Below are 22,590 nucleotides of genomic sequence, written 5' to 3' on the forward strand. Positions count from 1 at the left end.
TTTCACATTTGTTGATTTTTATTCAAAATCTCTTTTTCAATACAATTTACAACCTCATCCCCATTTGCAGTCTGATTATACAAGTGCTAAGTAGCAGAAAGATCTAGAATAAATACATCAAAAAGAAGAGGCAAAGCTGTGAAACTAAGCTGCATGCAACAGGTCTATGAGGGCAGGGGAAAGTGTCTGGGAGATAGAGGGAGATAAAACAGTTAAGACACAGTAACTGGAAGGTTTTAGCATAAGTTCTTTCAGTCGTCCTTGTCTTTTGCTCCATGTTTAAGGATACGGGTGAACTCGATGTAATTGAAATTTCCCTTTTTGTCAATCGGTGCCTCCCTGTACGGCTCATCCACTTCCTCGTCTGTAAACCGATCTCCCATGGTTGTCAGCAGCTCTCGCAGGTAATCTTCCTGAATGGTGCCAGTAGCTTCTTCATCAAAGCAAGCAAAAGCATTTCTGATCACATCTACTGGATCTGTGCCATTTAACTTCTCACCAAACATCGTGAGGAACATGGTGAAATTTATGGGCCCTGGAGCCTCATTCATCATGGCATCAAGGTATGCATCTGTTGGATTCTTCCCCTAGAGAAGCAAGCATGTCATGCAAATCTTCCTTGTCGATGAAACCATCTCTGTTCTGATCAATCATGTTAAAGGCCTCCTTGAATTCCTGAATCTGTGACTGGTCAAACATGGCAAACACATTAGATGTTGCGCGCTGGGGGTGCTTCTTGGTGGTCTTGGTCTTTGCTTTTTTGCTCGACATGGTGTCTATTTAATTCTTTTAAGCTTTTGGCCTTGGCTACCTTTCACCGCAGCTGCAGTCCGAGGTACTAAGTTCTCCCTCCGCTGCCAGACACTAGAACGCGGGCTGCCCTGCGCTAGAGGACGGGTCACGGCCGGGGCGCGGGGCTGCGGCGGACAGTGGCGGCGCCGGCACTTCCTGAAAAGGAAGTTTTTTTTTTTTTAAGATTTTTATTTATACAAGAACCGGGGTACAGGCCAGAAGTGCGGGAGGGTGAGAGGATTTACCAGACAGAGCGGGGAACAGAACAGGCAGACTGACGAAATACACTGCTGAGGGGAGCAGCGGGCGAGTCAGGAGAGGTCTGTGCGCCATGTGGGACGCTCGCCGGCGGCCGGGATCGAACCGGCGCTGCAGAGGCTGCGGACAGCTTCACAGCGCTGCGCGCAACCGCCTGCGCCACCAGGGGAGGCCCCTGAAAAGTGCATTTTTGACTGCTGAAAAAACAACCGTAACAACCTTTAATAGCTTTGCTTTAAAATTCTTGACATTTTTTAAAAAGCACTGTCTACATTAGGTTACAGAGAAGCATTAATGAATCTAATTATTTTATCATTTCAACTGTAAGAATTTCTCTAATATTTGTGAAATCCTAAGTAAGACTTTATTCTCACACTGTTCCCACCAGTCAACCCATAATGGTTGATATTCTGTTAAGAGAAATATACACCTTTAAAATAAGTATAAACATATTTACTAACTACCTGAAACATTCTATAATGTCAAATATTCTCTTCTGAGGGAGATGGTATAATGGAAATACTTTGGTGTTGTAGTTGTACCTCAAATGTACAAAGTTGAGTTTTGCAATTTTTTTCTAATCCCCTCCTTTTTGCAGGACCCTTTAAGGGATCCAAATCAGAAAACCCATTTATTAATACGTTTTGAAGTAAGAATTCTGGGCCCAGAGCCTCCACTCCCTGCCCTCATATTCTGCCACTGTGGCTCTAGGGTTCTGGTGAATAGTTTCACATCAAATGGGGTTTTAAAACCTACTTTTGTCACCTGTTTACCTCTATGGTATTGAGCAAACACTTCACCCAATGAATGTTTAAAATCTGAATAATCTACCTTACGGGGTTGCTGAGAATGAGAAGCAACATTATGTAAGTGTTTAGCACAGGGCTGCACAGTCCCCAAGTTCCCAGTGTTTCAATGCCCTGGGGATGATATCCCATGATGTGCAAAGTTTGCAGGCAAGCAGTGTCTATCTGTGATGAGCCCACACGGCTCCAAGGAAACAAGAAATGGTCCCAGTGATTAGCTGTCTATTCATGATTAAAAATCTATGACTTTTTCTTTTATGAGGAAGAAGACTATTGTTTTTCAAAAAGAGAAAAAAAAAAACAAAAACAAATGCTCTACAACTTCGTAAGAATTTTTTATTCCCCTGTTGGATCTGTCCTATGACACTTAACTGGCCATAGGGGTATAAAGATAGTTTAAGGGGGGCCTCCCTGGTGGCGTAGGGGTTAAAGTCTCAGTGCAATCAAGCTATCACCAGCCAATGCAGCTTGAGTTCGAACCCCAGCCAGGGAGATACCCACATGGCGCAGCAGACCTCTCCTGTCTTGTCCACTGCTCCCCTCAGCAGGGTATTTCAGTAGATTCACCTTTTCTGCTCCCACTCTGTCTCTGGTGAATTCTCTCACCCCCCACCACCTCTGGTCTGCACCCCAGTTCTTCTATGCATAAATAAATACAAACAAATCTTTTTTAAAAAACAATAAAGATAGTTTAATTAGGATAACAAAAAGAAAAAACAAGGGAAGAATGGAATTTTGTATCCATGTCTACAGGAAGTTTAATAGCTCTTGTGAGCAGTGACTAGGACTTTCAAATATGAATAGATTAATACATTCAACTGTCACGGGCCACACTGGTAGGGTCTTAGATGACATTTTTCTCCTTTGACATATGAAACCTAGAAAGATTAAATGAAACAGTCTGAAATTGCACATATTCTTAGCCTTCACAGCAACCTTATGAGTTAAGTACCATCGCCATACCTATTATACTAACAAGTGAAAGGACACACAGAGAGGTTAAGTAACTTGCCCAATGTCTAATTGCTGGTAAGGAAGAAGAGCCGGGATTCAATCTCAGGCATGCTTTCAAGCTTATTTAATACAAACTAATTTATGTACTTAAAAGAATTACATTATAAATTGGGTCTAAATGATCTTTTCTAATGTTATTTTGCATATCAGTAAATTTTCTAAAATTGGCAATCATATATTGCTACTTTTTTATTTCCTCTGTACAGATAGTATAACGATGGTTAATTTTCCTTAACATAAAATTCTTTTTTGAGCATTGGAGAACTCTGAGACAGGCTTCAATTATCTTTGAGAATGAGGATGGGAAATGTAGACTCTTGCAATCTACAAATTAAATATTTATAACTATTACCTAAAATTACCTATAATTCCATTGCAATGTGTCAGAATAATAAAATATGATCTTGAACAGTCATTTCCTTGATTAAACTATATGGTATTTTGTAACTTATAGGTAGCAGAGTATACATTAGCATGTTTTGGGATGTTTAGCTAAGGTGGAGGGTGATGGATATTGCATAGCTACTGGTCATTCAGTACAGTCTGGGGTGATAGGTATAATGGATTTAGCATGCATGGTTCATAAACTCACTTCATTACTCCTACTGGAGTAGCAATTCAAATAAAAACAGTTCTGTCACAAAGGTTTTACTTGGTAGATATCTTGATCATTCCTGAATTAGATCATTCCTTGATCATTCCTGAGTAAGGATATCCAAGGAATACAATTCCAAGTCAAAAAGATGTATTTGATATTTTAGACACAATGAACTGATTGGCTTGTGGAGAAATCAGCATACTTCTATATTGTAAAGAGCCTCAAACTCGGACCCCCCAAAAGTACAGATTCTGCAATGCAATAAAGCCAAAATTTTATTTTTTTAATATTTTATTTTTTAAAGATTTATTTATTTATTTATTTATTTATTTATTTATTTATTTATTTATTTATACAAGCACTGGGTACAGTCAGAAGCGCGGGAGGGTGAAAGGATTCACCAGAGCCAGAGCGGGGAGCAGAGCAGGCAGAAGGACCGAAGAAGCACACTGCTGAGGGGAGCAGCGGGCGGCAGGAGAGGTCTCTGCGCCATGTGGGACCCTTGCTCGGCGGCCGGGGATCAAACCGGTGGTGGTGCTGCAGAGGCTGCGGGCAGCTTTGCAACCCAGCACTCAATTGCTGCACCACCGGGGAGGCCCTATTTTTTAATATTTTATTTTATATATTTTTACATCATTTTTCATTTTTGCACAATGTACACAATGTATGATTTTTCCTTTTGGTTATATTCCCCATACAATTCCCACCCCCCTTATTTTGACTGTAATCCTTCCTACCTCCCACGCCCTGTAGTGTGCTTCTGGTTTATAGTTGCTTGTTGATTTTGATTTTTACTTTGTATTAATTAGTCTTTTTCCTGGTCCCTTATTTAGGTTTCCTAAATTCCTGCTATGAGTGAGACCATCCGGTATTTTTCTTTTTCTTTCTGGCTTATTTCGCTGAGTATGATCCCTTCCAGCTCCATGTTGCTGCAAATTGCATGAGTTTATCTTTTTTGATTGATGAGTAACATTCCATTCTGTATATGTACCACATCTTCTTGATCCAGTCATCTATTTTTGGGCATTTAGGTTGTTTCCATAGCTTAGCTATTGTAATAGTGCTGCTATAAACATAGAGGTGCAGGTGCCCTTTGGAATTAATGTTTCTGTGTCATTTGGGTAAATACCTAGGAGTGGAATTGCTGGATCATATGGAAACTCTATGTTTAGTAGGTCAAGAAATCTCCACACAGCTCTCCATAGTGGTTGGATCAGTTTGCACTCCCACCAGAAGTGCAGGAGAGTTCCTTTTCCTCCACAACCTCGCCAATATTTGTTGTTGCTAGTTTTTTTAATATGTGCCATTCTCACTGGTGTAAGATGGTATCTCATTGTAGTTTTGATTTGCATTTCCCTGATTACAAGTGATGTTGAACGTTTTTTCATATGCCTGTTGGCCATTTGTATTTCCTCTTCAGAGAAGTTTCTTTTTAGCTCTTCTGCCCATTTTTTAACTGGGTTGTTTACTTTGTTTTTGTTGAGTCTCATCAGTTCTTTGTAGATTTTTGTGATCAGTCCTTTATCGTTAGTGTTGGGTGCAAAAATTTTCTCCCAGTCAGTGGGGTTTCTCTTTGTTTTGGTTATTGTTTCTTTTGCTGTGCAGAAGCTCTTTAATTTGATGTAGTCCCAGCTGTTTATCTTTGCCTTCACTATCACACTATCACTGCTTTGGGCGATGTGTCTGTAAAGATGTCTTTGAGGTGCATGTCATGTAGTGTTTTGCCTATATTTTCTTCTACATATTTTATGGTTTCAGGTCTTATGTCTAGTTCTTTAATCCATTTTGAATTGGTTTTTGTGCATGGTGTGAGGTAGTAGCCAAGCTTCATTCTTTTGCATGTAGCAACCCAGTTTTCCCAGCACCATTTATTGAACAAACTTTCTTTGCTCCAGTGCATATTCTTTGCTCCTTTGTCAAAGATTAGTTGACCATAGATCTGTGGGTTTATTTCTGGATTTTCTATTCAGTTCCATTGGTCCACATGTCTGTTCTTGTTCCAATACCATGCAGTTTTGATGATTATGGCTTTGTAGTATAGTTTGAAGTCTGGGAGTGTGTTGTAAGGCCAAGATTTTAAAACATGAAATAATTGTATGTTGATCTATCTGAATCCTTGAAAACTATAGAGTACTATATTTCTAGTCCTCTGCCAGACTTTTTTATGTTGTTGATGTTTCTAAGACATTCTTTTGGTAGCAATTGAAACTTCTATTCTTTAAATATAAACTAAGAATACTCTGAATGAATTAAAATCTACTTCATTTGGAAATAAATTTTCCTAGGTTATAGGCTCTCAGGGTTGAAAGGGGCCTCAGAATCATTATGTATGCTATTCTTTTTTTTAACCCCATTTTTTTTAGATTTATTTATTTATTTATACAAGCACTGGGTACAGTCAGAAGCGCGGGAGGGTGAGAGAATTCACCAGCGCCAGAGCAGGGAACAGAACAGGCAGACTGATGAAGTACACTGCTGAGGGGAGCAGCAGGTGTGGCAGGAGAGGTCTGTGCACCACGTGGGACCCTCGCCCGACGGCCGGGGATCAAACCGGTGCTGCAGGGGCTGCAGGCAGCCTTGCAACCCAGCACTCAACCACTGCACCACCGGGGAGCCCTATGTATGCTATTCTTACCTGTAACTCAAGAACATTCATTCCAGTGGAGATGGGCGGTTAAGTTATATCTTGCTGTTTTAAAATTTCAGTAGCAAAGGCAAAATGAGTTTAGGAAATACCAAGACAAGATCAGAATAAATACAATAATTTCTAACCCTTTTGATCAAAATAACTCATATTTCAAACATAATAAAGCTATCTAAATCCTAATAAGTAGTGTCAATTCCACCAGTCTCATGTTTCAGTTTACCTGCTCATAAAATTCATTGACAATGTCTTCCGTCTATTTCAAATGCAAGTTGCGAGCTTTTGCTGGGCCATTTATATCTGCCAGTTTGATGCAGATCTGGCATACTAAGAGGCGGTCATTTTCATTATTCCATTCTATATCATTACTATTTACATCATTGACCTATTTTGGAAAAACAGAATTGTGTTAGGTTCTGAGAGCAAAGGACTTTTTTTTTAAACCAAATTAAAACTGTTTCCTATCAACAGGATAGGAGGAAATTTCAATAAATGCTTTCATCAATCAATTTGTGCCATAAAATGGGCATTTATGGGTTAAATTTCTCTTTGAAGCATAGTACTAGAAAAGATAACAATTTCATACATAACAATTTCATACATTTCAGTATTTGTGATGACCACAGAGAATCATAATTTGTGTGTGTATATAACATATATAAGTATATATGCCAAACAGTGTGGAAAATAATCAAATCAAATAAAAACTAATTTCTACATTAGGAAAGAATACTTAAGGATCTAAGAGGAGGTTGGTTATAGCCATTAAAGGTAAAACACAAGTCTTAGGTGCCAATCCTTATGGTTTTAAATCCTGATTCAGAGTGATTTGTAACATTGGAAAAATAACCTTTTAGTCTATCAATAAATAGAAAAAGTAATGCCAATCTAGCCATATTATCATGAGATTAATAATGAAAAATGCCCAGAGTCAATAGAAAATGCTAAATTAGTGCTAAATGACATTGTCATTTAAAGAAAAGATAATTATCATTATTAATTCAGCAAATTATTATGCTTCTCATGGGCTCGAATTTCCTCTTATAAAAAATGATGTGACCAGATCAATATCTTTTGAACTTCTAATGTGGAGGTAGTGTTTTTGACACCAAACCCTTCTGTCAAAGGAAAATTTATTTGGAACATCAATGTAGAGAACACTTAAAAGGAGAACTCTTTTGATTGAAACTCTTGGACTTCTAGAGCCCCAGTCAGATGGTATTTCCCTGAGACTACAGAATAGAAGTCTGTGAACACACAGATTCAAAACTATTGGGTTGGATAATCTTTCATCTGTAAAAACTTCTGTAATTCTAACATAAGCACATAAATGAATTTATATTAAAGTTAATGGTAATAGAGCTTTACAACCCTGGAATAATTTGAAAGGTATGGTGACTTCTTGCTGATTTTAATAAGCATTATGTTAATATTATTATAGCAACATAGCTCACGTCTCCTTCTGGTGCATTGAATCTAGTACCCCTTTGTTACCTGTTTCTCTGCCCTGAAGTCTACCTTCTTCCTTTAGGTCACAAATATAATCACGACAAAACAACTTCCTGCTAAGGGACAATACCAAACACGTTCTATGAAGCCAACATTACACTAATACCAAAACCAAACAAGGACAACACAAAAAAGGAAAACTACAGGCCAATCTCCCTAATGAACACTGATGCAAAAATCCTCAATAAAATTTTAGCTATCAGAATCCAACAATGTATCCATAAGATAATTCACCACGACCAAGTAGGATTCATTCCAGGGACACAAGGATGGTTTAACATCCAAATATCAATCAATGTTATCCAACACATCAACAAAAAGAAATATAAAAACCATATGATAATATCAATAGATGCTGAGAAAGCTTTCGACAAAGTGCAACACCCATTCATGATAAAAGCCCTTGAAATTCTTGGGATACAAGGAACATACCTCAACATCATAAAGGCCATATATGAGAAGCCAATAGCCAGTATCATTCTCAATGGTGAAAAGCTGAAAGTAATTCCATTAAGATCTGGAACAAGACAAGGATGTCCACTCTCACCACTGCTTTTCAATATAATACTGGAAGTCCTAGCCAGAGCAATAAGACAAGAGAAAGACATCCAAGGAATCCAAATAGGAAAAGAAGAAGTCAAACTATCACTATTTGCAGATGATATGATAATATACATAGAGAACCCCAAAAAGTCCACAGAAAAACTAATTCAACTCATCAATCAATTCAGTAAAGTGGCAGGATACAAAATCAACACGCAAAAGTCAGTAGCCTTCCTATACACAATAAATCTGAAGAAGAAGAAGTCAAAAAAAATCCCTTTTATTATTGAAACAAAAAAAATCAAATATTTGGGAATAAATCTAACAAAAGAGGTAAAGGACCTATACAAAGAAAACTATAAAACACTGTTAAAAGAAATAGAAGAAGACACAAAGAAATGGAAAGACATCCCCTGCTCATGGATTGGAATAATAAACATTATTAAAATGGCCATCCTACCAAAAGCAATATACAGATTCAATGCTATTCCAATCAAAATTTCAATGTCATTCTTCAAAGAAATAGAACAATTATTGATGAAATTCATATGGAATCACAAAAAACCCCAAATAGCCAAAGCTCTACTGAAAAAAAAAGAAGGAAATGGAGGCATCACACTCCCAGACTTCAAACTCTACTACAAAGCCATAATCATCAAAACTGCATGGTATTGGAACAAGAACAGACACACAGACCAATGGAATCGAATAGAAAATCCAGAAATAAACCCACAGCTTTATGGTCAACTAATTTTTGACAAAGGAGCAAAGACTATGCATTGGAGCAAAGAAAGTTTGTTCAATAAATGGTGCTGGGAAAACTGGGTCGCTATATGCAAAAGAATGAAGCTTGACCACTACCTCACACCATGCACAAAAACCAATTCAAAATGGATTAAAGAACTAGACATAAGACCTGAAACCATAAAATACATAGAAGGAAATATAGGCAAAACACTATGTGATTTGCACATCAAATACATCTTTACAGACACATCACCCAAAGCAGTGATAGTGAAGGCAAAGATCAACAGCTGGGACTACATCAAATTAAAAAGCTTCTGCACAGCAAAAGAGACAATAACCAAAACAAAGAGAAACCCCACTGATTGGGAGAACATTTTTGCACCCAACACTAACGATAAAGGACTGATCACAAAAATCTGCAAAGAGCTGATGAGACTCAACAACAACAAAGAAAATAATCCAGTCAAAAAATGGGCAGAAGAGCTAAAAAGAAACTTCTCTGAAGAGGAAATGCAAATGGCCAACAGGCATATGAAAAAATGTTCAACATTACTTGTAATCAGGGAAATGAAAATCAAAACTACCATGAGATACCATCTTACACCAGTGAGAATGGCACATATTAAAAAAACTAGCAACAACAAATGTTGGCGAGGGTGTGGAGAAAAAGGAACTCTTCTGCAATGTTGGGAGTGCAAACTGGTCCAACCACTATGGAGAGCTGTGTGGAGATTTCTGGACCTACTAAACATAGAGCTTCTATATGATCCAGCAATTCCACTCCTAGGTATTTACCCAAAGGTCACAGAAACATCAATTCCAAAGAGCACCTGCACACCTATGTTTATAGCAGCACTATTTACAATAGCTAAGCTTTGGAAACAGCCCAAATGCCCAAAATAGATGACTGGATCAAGAAGATGTGGTATATATATTCCATGGAATATTACTCAGCATTCAAAAAAGATAAACACATGCAATTTGCAGCAACATGGATGGCACTGGAAGGGATCATGCTCAGGGAAATAAGCCAGAAAGAAAAAGAAAAATACCGGATGGTCTCACTCATAGCAGGAATCTAGAAAACTTAAATAAGGGACCAGGAAAATGAATAACTATAAGAAAGTGAAAATCAAAATCAACAAAAAACTATGAACCAGAGACACTTTTTGGGGTGGGGGGCGGGAGGGGAGGGATTGGGGTCAGAATGGGGGGGTTGCAATTGTATGGGTAATATAAAAATAAAATTTATTATTAAAAAAAAAAAAGAACCAAGCCATGTTAGAACCTCTGCCTTATTGATATTCCAAGAGAAAGATAAAATATTTTTTCACACACACACACAAAAAAAACAACTTCCTGCTGGCAAATGAAGGGGGCATCTTTCATTGAGGAAACTAAAGAGTAGTTCTTTACTTTTTTGCCCCCAATGTCTGAGTGATGTAACACAGTCCCGTCAATACCACAGTCACACAAGGGCAGTGATTCTCGATTCTGTGGTGAATGTGAGCTGTCTGAGAGCAGGGAATTTGCCCTGTTCTTTCCTTATTCTTCACTCGCACAGTGACTGTACATGTGGGCAATCCAAAAAATAGTTGTTCAATGAGCATTATTCTCAAGTAGAAGAGGAAAGCATACTTCTCTTCATACCACCAGTTAAAGCATCACAAACAGGAAGTGTGCCAGATATGCAAAGTAGGCATAACTGGTTTCACAGAAAACATCTTTAATTTCTTATAGTTCCTTACTTGGCACTGTGCACATTTTCTCAAATATGCCCCTAAAAGCTTTTGACATAATTAATTGGTTTTCACTCTGTGAAGAAAGGTCAACATTATAGGTTGATGTGTCAGAAGGACATGCAGCAAACAAGAGCAATTTAGGACATGTTACCATAATAATTTTTTTTTTAAATATTGTTACATATTGTCTTACATCAGAGACTCTAACTTTCTGAGTTAGTATTCTAAATTAACATTAAAAACGTTTGCCTTTTATCAGTAACACTGATAAAATGATTTACATTTTTTAAAACAGCCAGTTTGCATAACAAACCTTGGCATTGAATTCAGCAAGGAAGTCAAAATGCTTTTTAAGATCTGTGGCAAGGATTGCTTCAATGACTAAAAAACGAAAGCACTTGAATTCCACATGATCAAAGATCAAGAAGGAAGTGGTATTCTGGGCAAGAAAGATATAGGTTCCAAGCTGACGCAACACGATGATTTTCCAGAACAGATCTGTCGTTGTATAAAACTGCCTAAAAATAAGAAAAATGAGATAGGCATCTCAAAGATTAAAAACTTCAATAATGAACAGAGTTAGGATTAGACTGGAATACAAGCAATGAGCACCTACTATAAGCCAGAGATTTTGCCAGATATTTTAATATCTGCAAAGAAGGGTTGCATTAATTTTATAAATGAGTAGACTTTTAAGTGCAAAGAGGATAACTACACTTCTCCAACATCCACAGCTAAGAAATGAAAGGATCATCTGTGTCCAACGTTCATCTTCTTTGCAGGCACTGTGCTGCATCCCAAGAAATGATAAAGTTAATATTTAAGATTTACTTAATTCAATAAAACTCAGATAAAGCTTCTGTTAATAATAGTAATGAGGTATATAGAGTAGGTTTAGGGATACAATTCTGTTCTTTAGCCAGCATATGGAGTCCAGAGTAGTAGTGCATGAAGAAGAGGGAAGCAGCACTGTTCCAGGTGAGTCAGACACCTGGGTGTCTGAAAGGTCACAGTTTGTACCCCCATTCCAACAAAGCACATGGGAGTAAGAAATAAGGGTGAAAACACAAATTCTCTGGTTCAAGTGGTTTCATCTAGAAAAAAATCCTAATTTTGAAAAAATCAAATAGAAGTAGTAAAGCAAGTGCTGCAGAAAGCAAAGCAGCTAGCAATAACAATAAGAATAAAAAGATGATTTTCTTTAAAGAAACAGTCTTGATAAACAGCTGTCTTGGGATTCCTTCACCCTGAGGTTCTAAGTTTTGAAATTTCTGATAGTCTCATATCTTCCGAGATTATTTGTTAGTTACTATCCTTGTTTTATTGAAACACATTTTCAGGCAACTTTCAGAGATAGGATGAATAAAACATGGTTTTTAGGTCCTTTGCATAGCTGAGTATCTCTGTATTTTGCTCTTAACACTCAATGGCTGCTTAGAGGGATATAGAACTTTAATTAGAAAATAATGTCTCTACACCAGCACTCCCTGTTCTTCCTTTTTCCTTCTATCCCCTTGAATCTATTTCTCTTCTTTCCCTTTGCCCATTTTTTTCCTCAAACCTACACTTCTGTTGGTTAGAGAATCTATCTCCTATATTTTATTTTGTTAAAGATTTATTTTTTATTTATTTATGCACACAAGAACTTGGGTCTAGGTCGGAGGTGGAGGGGGTGAGAACTTTCACTAGAAACAGAGGGGGGAGCGGAACGGGGTGAAGAAAAAGAAACAAGTCTGGCAAGATGACAGCCAAGTAGAGATGCCAGGCTCGCCTCCTCCAGATGCTCACCATCAAATTGCCCTAAAACAAAGCCAAAACCCTGAGGGGAAAATGAGGCACCACAGCAGACACTGCAACTGCAGCATCAGTCTGACAGGAAGGGAAAGGAGAAATTTTTAGAGAACATTATTTAGAATGAAAATGGGGTGGGACAACCAAAAAGAGGGAAGAGAAGATGCTATGCAGAGGCCCCTATAGCTATTGACTCAGGGCTCCAGAGACCCCACAATGTACTGGATAAGGGGGTGCATGAGTTGGCAGCCAAGACAGAGGATGCTTTGTTAGGGAGTTGCAGGGCTGAGGCTGCAAACCTAGGATTACTGGTTTGAGCTTGAGGCTCTTAATATAGAACAACTGGAGCCTGAACTGGGTCAGAGCACCTGGGTTTCCTTACTGAAGACATGACTATTTGAAGTCCAGGCTGAAATATTAAAAATACCTGCCACCCCACCCTAAGGCTAAAACAAACAAACAAACAAAGCTTGAACAAACTAGTGTTCATCAACTATCAATAGAAGAGAAAATATTCCAAGACTAGGCTCTGTGCTAGAAAAGAAAAGAGAACAACTCCTGGCCTGTGACTGCTTATGAACTGCAATCCGTATTCAGTGCTTCTTGTGGTGCCTAAGAATAACCTGCAAAGGAAATGGACATGAGACTATGAGACACCAAAACAGAGGTGCTGCCCTAGAGGAGTCGGTCACTGTGGATTTGGCCCCCACAGTGAAGTGGGAAGTTGAAATTCCCAAGTCTATTGGAGGTGATCCTCTGATGCCCTACTGGCCTGGTCCTCTTTTATACCTTCTACCCTTCGCCATTACTAGTCCTTAGATTATTTCAACAAGTGCAAAGACAACAGTCTGAAAATCTATATCTATTAATCCCATAAAAAATCTAAAATGGGGGGCCTCCCTGGTGGCTCAAGGGGTTAAGCTTCATCACAATGAAGTTATCCGCAAACACTGCAGCAAGAGTTCAATCCCTGGCCAGGGAGCTACTCACATGGCACAGCAGACCTCTCCTGTCTCACCCGCTGCTCCCCTCAGCAGTGTATTTCAGTCAATCTGCGTGTTCTGTTCCCCACTGTCTCTGGTGAATCCTCTCATCCCCCCCACCTCTGTCCTGTACCCCAGCTCTTGTATACATAAATAAATAAATCTTTTTTAAAAATTTAAAATGAGGACACAGAGGAACATACAGAAATGTAAGAGTAAGATAACCTGGAAGGAGCCCCAGCTCCTCAGCAGCCCCAGCTGCTGAGCATGGCAGGAGGGGAGTTCAGGGAAACAGTCCTGGCAAAGCTGATGGAACTTAAAAAAAAAACAAAACAGAGAAGAGAAAACAACAACAGATGAAGATAAGGAAAATGTGAGGCAGCTACAATTAGAAATAACAAGCTAAGAAACACTACAGCTGATATAAAAAATAAAATTGAGGACTTAAAAAGCAGACAAACAGAGGCAATGGAGAGAATGAATGAGCTCAAAGTCACAATGTTGGAAAACACACGCTGGAACAAAGTAGAGAAAAAAGAATTAAAGAAACAAAAATAGCATCAGAGCTCTCTGGGACAACTTGGGATAAAAATCAGTATCTATTCATGGGACACCCAAAAGGAGACGAGAAAGAGAAAGGCAAAGAAAATTTATTTAAAGAAATAATCACTAAATACCATCTGAATATGGGAAACAAAACAGACATTGTGATTCAAGAGGATTAAAGAGTTCCACACAAAATAATGCCACACCAAGAACATTACAACAAAGCTGTTGAGAACCAGTGACAAGGACAGAATACTAAACAAAGACAAAAGGCTAACCTATAAAGGCAACCTGAAAGGATCCACCACTCAGATTGTCAACAGATTTTTCTGTAGAAACATTACAAACAAAACTTAAATTGCTTAAGAAAAAGACCACAAGCCCAGAAGGCTTTACCCAGAAAGAATGAAAAGTAAGAAGCATCACTGAAAAGCAAAAACTAAAGGAATTTTTCAACACCGAGCTACACATGAAAGAATTTCTAAAGGGGTTATTATAAAACAACAGAACAATGACTATCAAGGCAGCAGACACTGAAGTCATTTCACATGGAGGAAGAGAAGGAGGAAAGTAACAACGTGGCCCATGAACTAAAAACGATACCCAGGGCCTCCTTGGTGGCGCAAGGTGTTAAGACACAACCTATGAAGCTGTCTGCAGCCACTGTAGCATGAGTTCGATTCCCGGCCAGAGACCTCTCCTGACTCGCCTGCTGCTCCCCTCAGCAGTGGATTTCGGTCAATCTGCCTGTTCTGTTCCCCACTGTCTCTGGTGAATCCTCTCATCCCCCGCACCTCTGGCCTGTACCCCAGTTCTTGTAAGCATAAATAAATCAGTCTTAAAAAAATGATAACCAGAAGGCCAAAAGACATGAACAAATGTTTATCGTCACATTAATAAGAGAGAGGCCGATTAAAACTACAATGACATACCTCCTCACCCCAGCAGACTGACACATATTAAAAAAAGACCACAAACAGCTGTTGGAGAGGATGCAGAGAAAAAGGAAGCCTGTCACACTGTTGGTGAGTATGCAAACTGGAAATTGCTTTCCATTATGCAAAGTGATCTGGCCCTATCTTAAAAAACTAAAATTGGGGGGCATCCCCTAGTGGCGCAGGCGGTTGAGCGCAGCCCTGTGAAGCTGTCCTCAGCCTCTGCAGCATGGGTTCAATCCCAGCCGGCTGGGGAGAATCCCACATGGCGTGGCAGACCTCTTCTGTCTCGCCTGCTGCTCCCCTCAGCAGTGTATTTCATCAGTCTGCCTGTTCTGTTCTGTTCCCCACTCTGTCTCTGGTGAACCCTCTCACCCTCCTGCACATCTGGCCTGTACCCCAGTTCTTGTATGCATGAATAAATAAATCTTAAAAAAAAACCTCTAAAATTGGAACTACTGTACAACCCTGCTTGGGAATCAATCCAAATAATATGTGACCATCAACACAAAAACCCCTATGTCTTTTTTTAAAAAGATTTATTTATGCACACAAGAACTGGGGTGTAGACCAGAGGTGCTGGGGGTGAGAGGATTCACCAGAGACAGAGTGGGGAGCAGCACAGGCAGATCTACTGCATTACACTGCTGAGGGGAGCAGCGGGCGCCACAGGAGAGGTCTGCCTGTGCCATGTGGGCTGTTCCATGGCCTGCCTGGAGATGGAACTTGTGCTGCAGTGGCTGGCAATAGCTTGATAGCACTGTGCCTTTAACCCCTGCACCACCAGGGAGGCCCCCTCTATGTTCTTTTATGTCATGGCAGCATTGTTTACAATAGCCAGGACATGGAAGCAGCCTAAATGTTGATCAGTGGATGTCTGGATCAAGAGGATGTGGTATGTCCACACCATGTATTATTTTTTTTTAAAGATTTATTTATTTATTTATTTATACAAGCACTGGGTACAGTCAGAAACGCAGGAGGGTGAGAGGATTCACCAGAGCCAGAGCGGGGAGCAGAACAGGCAGAAGGACCGAAGTACACTGCTGAGGGGAGCAGAGGCCGCCGCAGGAGAGGTCTGCGTACCAAGTGGGACCCTCTCCCGGCTGCCGGGGATTAAACTGGCACAGCAGAGGCTGCGGGCAGCTTGGCAGCTCAGCTCTCAACCGCTGCGCCACCAGGGAGGCCCAATCACACCATGTATTATTACACAGTCATAAGAAAGGATGAAATGTGACCATTTTCAATAAAGTTGAGGGAATTTGAAGGAATTTGAGTCAGAATGATAAAAATGAAAACTGAACGCTTACATGGCAGCCACTTCAATAATGTAAAATAAAACACTTATAAAAAAAACAGTGGACATCAATAAACATTCTGAGGACTATAAAGCTAAGAGGGAGCAGGGAGGGAGTGGGACAAGGGGCCAAAATGGATGGCTTCATTCAGCTGCTAGAAATTTACTGAAAATGTGGGCATTGCCCAAAGGTAAAAAAAAAAAAGTTGGAAATAGGAATACAAAGGAAGTTTTGACGAGCTCCATTGTTTAACAGCTTGAACCCTTCAGAATTCACAAGGTCCTCAAATGAGGCTTGTATGGTGAACAATCAAAGCATCTGTGGCGCAGCAAACACATTAAAATCATGTTCAAAGCAAAACCACATTTGCATGACGAATGTTGGAACATTGCTCAACGCACAGGCCAATCCCTGGAACCTGATGAAAACTCAGGAAAGCACCACTGTGGGTACTTGGAGCAAGATGCTGAACTCCAAAGACGCAAATTTTCCCTTTTTATATGCTTCCATGCCTACATACATTGTGTGTGTTTTGCGCTCTTGGCTGAGCAAATGTGTCCATTCCCTCTTGCCAACGTCCATGGGCCTCTGTTAGAAATGGAAGTCCCTGGTGCAAGGGTATGAAGTTGTACAGTCTAGTACATCTGTAAAATGGCACATTCCCTCAGGTCTTTTGTGTTTTAACTCTCTCCGTGGAAGCAGCATATATCTAGGTAGTAACTTTTTTTTTTTGCAATGTCTAATACAATTAATGACAAATTTGTAGTGCCACATTTGCAAATCATTGATTCAGGCTTTTAAAAAAAATCAACTGGTTTCACTAAAGTCAGGAGCAAGTGCAGTATATATTTGCCAGGGTCATACTCCTTAACTAACATTTTTCATTTTTTAATTCCAATGTTGCCATATTAATAAGGAGTAATGATAAAAATATGCTGTGCAGAATACTTTTACCTAGCAAATGGATTAAACAGCAAAGATGTTTGCTTCTTATTTTATATCCAAAGTTTCTAATATTTCAGCTATTACATAAGCTTAAAAGGTTTCTTTTCCCTACTCATGGTTAGTATAAATTAAAAAACTCATCATTTTTCAACATTTCAGTTTTATGGTGGTTTTTGAAAAATTAAGGCAAAATTCCACATTCCAAAAAATGAACAGGGCCTATAAATATGTCTTCATATGCTGTATTAGTTGGCCTCACGTCCATGATAACCTTCTTGACCGCCTTTAGCCAGATCTCCAGTGGGAACAGATTCTTCTGATCACAGCTGAGCTTTGTGGAAATTCGCAGACAGCAGGCCCAATTGATCTGGGAGCCTTCCTCATAGAGTTAAATATTTGAATTGGTCCTGAAGACATGCTGCCTCTAAATTAATTCTCATCACACAAACCACCAAATCTGAGATAGCCCTGAGGCTACAGATGCTTCCTTACATATTTCCACTTTATTTAGTCTGATACTTATTTTATATTCATGTCAGTGAGTTTCCCTGGTCAATGAAAGCAGAAAGTGAGTTAAAAATTTGTTCATGAACTCTACTCAGTTTTCCCAACCTAGACTTTATTTTTATTTGTGTAACTGCACAAGTACCTTACATATGCATGCTCAGTGTAAAACATGCAACAACGCAGACATATATGACCAAGCAGTGAGAGCTCCTTCATACTTCCCTCCCACATTATTGCCTCCACAGAGCCTTCAAGACTTCTCTCAGGGGATTTATAAATTTATTAGGAAACCTCCCACCCTAGCCCCCTTCCTATGGCCCCTCCTCACTCATCTAGAACACAAAACAAAAAGAATTTTATTCTGCAGCACTTCCTAATATGGAAAAGGAGGTGCAATTTTACAAAGGAAAGTGTCCAGTAGAAACTCTGGAGGGAAAGGACAAAGTTCCCAAACACTGCTGTGTTTTGGGGGGTTGAGGAGGCTGTTTACAGAAAGGGCCTTTGGGATTAATGCCAGGGCTAGAAGAGGGAAACTTTCAGGCATGATGAGAATCTGCTACGATAATAGTGGGGTGCCCACCTGTCCCACCCTTCCAGAGCACAGTTTTTTTTTTTAATATTTTATTTTATATAATTCTTACATCAGTTTTCATTTTTGCACAATGTATGCATTTTCATTTTGGTTATACTCCCCATACAATTGCACCCCCCCTTATTTTGACCCTAATCCTTCCTCTCCTCACCCCTCAACCCCCGTCGCAGTGTGTCTCTGGCTCATAGTTGCTTGTTGATTTTGATTTTTACTTTGTATTAATTAGTCTTTTTCCTGGTCCCTTATTTAGGTTTTCTAAATTCCTGCTATGAGTGAGACCATCCGGTATTTTTCTTTCTCTTTCTGGCTTATTTCGCTGAGCACGATCCCTTCTAGCTCCATCCATGTTGCTGCAAACTGTGTGTGTTTATCTTTTTGATTGCTGAGTAATATTCCATTGTGTATATGTACCACATCTTCTTGATCCAGTCATCTATTTTGGGGCATTTGGTTTGTTTCCATAGCTTAGCTATTGTAAATAGTGCTGCTATAAACATAGGGGTGCAGGTGCCCTTTGGAATTGATGTTTCTATGTCATTCAGGTAAATACCTAGGAGTGGAATTGCTGGATCATATGGAAGCTCAATCTTCGGATCAACCTCTATCATTAGGATCAACCTTTGCCAGTTCAGAAGGTCTGGGTTAGCAAGAACTCCCATCTTCTATGCCTTAATTTCCTTATGTAATTGGGTCCTTTCAATGTCACATGGGGGGAAGGCCTAGAGAGACCCAAGGACACAGGGACTTGTCTCATTGACTCTTGGGCAGGCTCCAGGGGCAGCCTGTAGCAACACTGGGGCATGGCAGAATCACACAGCTTCCAGTGCTCCCCAAAGCACCCCACAGCATGGTCTCAGACCTTGATATGTCTTGAGGATGGAAGGAAGCTCCTAAAGCTCAGAAATGACCTGGTTGAAAATGGGTGAAAGTTTGCACAGATATTTCTTTAAAAAAAGACATGCAAATATTTTCTACTGGGTCTATAATGTGTGTGTCTGATGACAATTCTTCCATAGCCCGTTATGAGCTCGCACACCATATGCTCCTGGAGATGTGTGTGCATGTATGTGATTCCATTTTTTTTTAAATCCCGCACACACACGCTTTTTAAATATTGTATTTGTTCTTCTGTGACTTGCCTCTTGCGCTCAATACACTATAGTAGTCATGTAAATAGATAGAGTTGTCTCATTATTTTGAACACAAACTAGCTGTCTTTTAAAATTAGAAAGTTATTTGTATTCATTTTTTCTGTTTATTTAAGATCAGGAGACAGGCATCAACGTGTTTGGAAGCATCTTGTTGTGAACCATCCTGCAGTTTAGGGGGCCACCTACTATGACTTGGCCTGAGCCTGTACATCTCAGCAAAGGAAAGTTGGGGGGAGATGGGGAAAATCCCCCAAATCCATTCTTTTGAAAAAATGTTTCCATTTCGTTTTAGCACAAGCCTATCAAAGCTTCAAAGGCATTTAATGATGTTAAATGGTCTTCCCTTCCCTTTTATTTCTTTTTCTTTTTTGAAAAAAATCAAAGACAAACTTCAAGTGTTTAGAATGTCAGTTTCATCCTGTTCAATGCTTTTATTAGTGTTGCCAAGACACAAATTCCCAGAAGCAAAAGCAGCAAATGATCTTTCTGAAAGCAGGGGGCGGGTAGCTTATTTTAAATGTCTGTGGTCAGCAATATTCTTGAAATATAATTACAGCCTTTGAAACTTGCCCCTAAATCACAGTGAGCTTTTCTTTCACAAAACTTTCAAGCAACCTCAAATGTAATATTAATTAGTAATTTGTTTTTCATAAGAATGGCACTCACGACAGCTCCTTCGTAGTTCGCTTGTGCAAGTTAATAAAACGGGGCCACGCCGTGAATGCCGGGGCAGGATTCAGGGCCAGGAGCCAAGCAGATGTGTCTGTTGTGGTCCTGCCTCCGAGCGAGGAGTTTTTCCAGGCAGTTCTGCTTTCCTGGCTTGTAAAAATGTCCTCACCTGTTTCAACAACTGCAGAGACGTCAGGGGAGCTGAGCCAGAGACTGAGAGTCCAGACTTTGATCTTCCTCAAGTTAGTATAGAGGGGATTTTACAAAGTGTAATTCTCTCAGGGAAAAGGCCGATGTGGTTTTTCAATTGTGAAACTGTACTTCCAAGTTCTCCTTGGGAAAGTGGGGTAACAAAGGTCCCACGTGAAAGGCTCACCCCATAGAGGCAGAGAGGGAGGGGCTGCGGGGAGCATTGCCCGCTCATGCAGAAGGAGCCCTCTGCTGAACCCTGGGGACGGCAAAGTAGGGGCTTCCTAAGTTACTGCAGCGGAGCAGTATTTCCCATCCAGGGCTGCAACGGTTCACTTTGTTAGAGGATAAAATGGTCATTGTTTCTATTTCAGTGTTTTCAAAGTAATGCAGTAGTAATGTTGAACATGGGCTGTTTTTTGTTGTTGTTGTTGTTTGTCAATTTGGTCAATTTGGTCAAATTGAGTAAGTTTTTGTATATCTTGGATAGTAACACTGTTGGTTGTGTAATGTGTGAGTATCCTCTACCAGTCAGTATGTCTTTGTAATCTACTTATTGCTTTGGTCTATTTTTGATACCACAATGCAGATAGATTTCAATCTTTTTTTCTCATTTAAGCAATTTTTTATCAACATAATTATATGTTACTTTTTTTAAAAACGGAGAATAGCAGGGTTTGTGATGAAAAACCTGTCTCCTCTTACATCTCTCTACCCAGGCCTACATGCACAATGCATAAAAGTCTCATGAAGATATACATTTTATTCAATAATAAAACAAATACAATAACTGAAAAGACTACTATTTTAAAACATTGGACAAATGAATTATTGATTCATGAGTAGTTTTTTTTTTTTTTTTAAGACTCATTTACTCAGCATCATGCTCAAACATTTAGCAACCAAAATCATGGGTGCAGAAAAATATTGAAACCATCTATTGGAATGCCTCACTCTTTCCACTGGACGGAAACTGAAATAACCTGTTATACAATTAGTCACAAATACAGTCCTCAAGTTTTTTTTACCCATGCCCATGTGTTATCTAAAACATGTCTTCTTTGCCATGGCGAGGTCCTGCCACCTCTGTGCTGGGCTGAGTTCACAAGTTTCTTGTAACCTGCAACTTCCCTATCACTCCTCTGACTCTCCTCTCCTGCTGAGCATTATTTCCTGGCAGTTAATTATAACCTTCTGCCACTGCCATGGCTTCTACTGATGCTGGCACCGCCACAGCCACCTTGGTTTCACGGTTCGGCAGAGTATCGGCCTCTGCCACCACCACCGTAGAAGCCAGAGTTTCTGCCTCCAACATTTCCTCCTTTTTCATGGATGCAAAATTTGAAGATTGAGTATTGTAATTTCCAAAATCATTGTAGCTCCCATCACCTTCAAAATTGCTTCCACCATTACCAAATCCATTATAACCATCCCCACTGCCACCATGTCCACCACCACCAAGACTGCCACCAAAGCCACTTTGACCACTAAAGACAGAAGATGACATTCCCACCAAAACCACCTCAACAATCACCATGAAAGTTTCCAGAACCACTTTCACCACTTTGGCTGGATGACCTCTTTTGGTCATCTCTTACTTAAATACGGTTCTTCTTACTTCACATTTGTGGCCATTCGTAGTATGATATTTCTAAATAACAATCATCTACAAATCATGGTCATCAAAGACTACAAATGCAAAGCCTCTTCTCTTGCCACTGCCTGGATCAGTCATGACTTCAATCACTTCCACTTTCCCAATACTGCTCAAGATAATCTCTTAGATGTTCTTTAGTGTCATCTTTAATGCCACCCACAAAAATCTTTTCCATAGTTGGTCTTTGAGAATTTTCTCTTGACATAGTCCCTTTGGTTCCATAACTCTTCATCCATCTCTTATGGCCTTGTACTCCTGGCTGAGCCACCTCCTCCATCTCAGCATAAGTGACAAACCCAAAACTTCTGGATTGCTTGGTGTTTGGATCTCTCATTACCAAACAATCTGTGGGTGTTCCCCAACATTCAAAGTGGCTTCTCAGACTCTCATTGGTTGTTTCAAAGATTAAGCCTACAATGAAGAGCTTCAGCAGCTGTTCTTGCTCTTTGGGAAACTCTAACTTGGACATGATGGCAGTGAAAGGGGAGACTTTTGCTAAGTTTATCTGGTGGAGTCCATAGACAGAAAGCACAGAGATTTTATTTTTATTTATTTATTTATTTATTTATTTATTTATTTATTTATTTTTTTTTTTTGGAAAGTGATCTGAATTTACCTTTATTTTTTTTTTTTGATTTAAAATATTGGTCACTTTATTCCAGAGAATTTAAGAT

General features: G+C 39.5%; 2 pseudogenes; both read right to left on the reverse strand.

Annotated features, from left to right (window-relative positions):
* LOC119243825 (myosin regulatory light chain 12B-like) lies at positions 1-788 on the reverse strand (annotated as a pseudogene).
* A 5,580-nt stretch (positions 789-6,368) lies between these two features.
* LOC119242821 (heterogeneous nuclear ribonucleoprotein A1-like) lies at positions 6,369-22,385 on the reverse strand (annotated as a pseudogene).
* Positions 22,386-22,590: the final 205 nt, after the last annotated feature.

This window comes from Talpa occidentalis, unplaced genomic scaffold, assembly GCF_014898055.3.
Source record: "Talpa occidentalis isolate TD23 unplaced genomic scaffold, MPIMG_talOcc4v2.1 talOcc4.13, whole genome shotgun sequence".
NCBI lineage: Eukaryota > Metazoa > Chordata > Mammalia > Eulipotyphla > Talpidae > Talpa > Talpa occidentalis.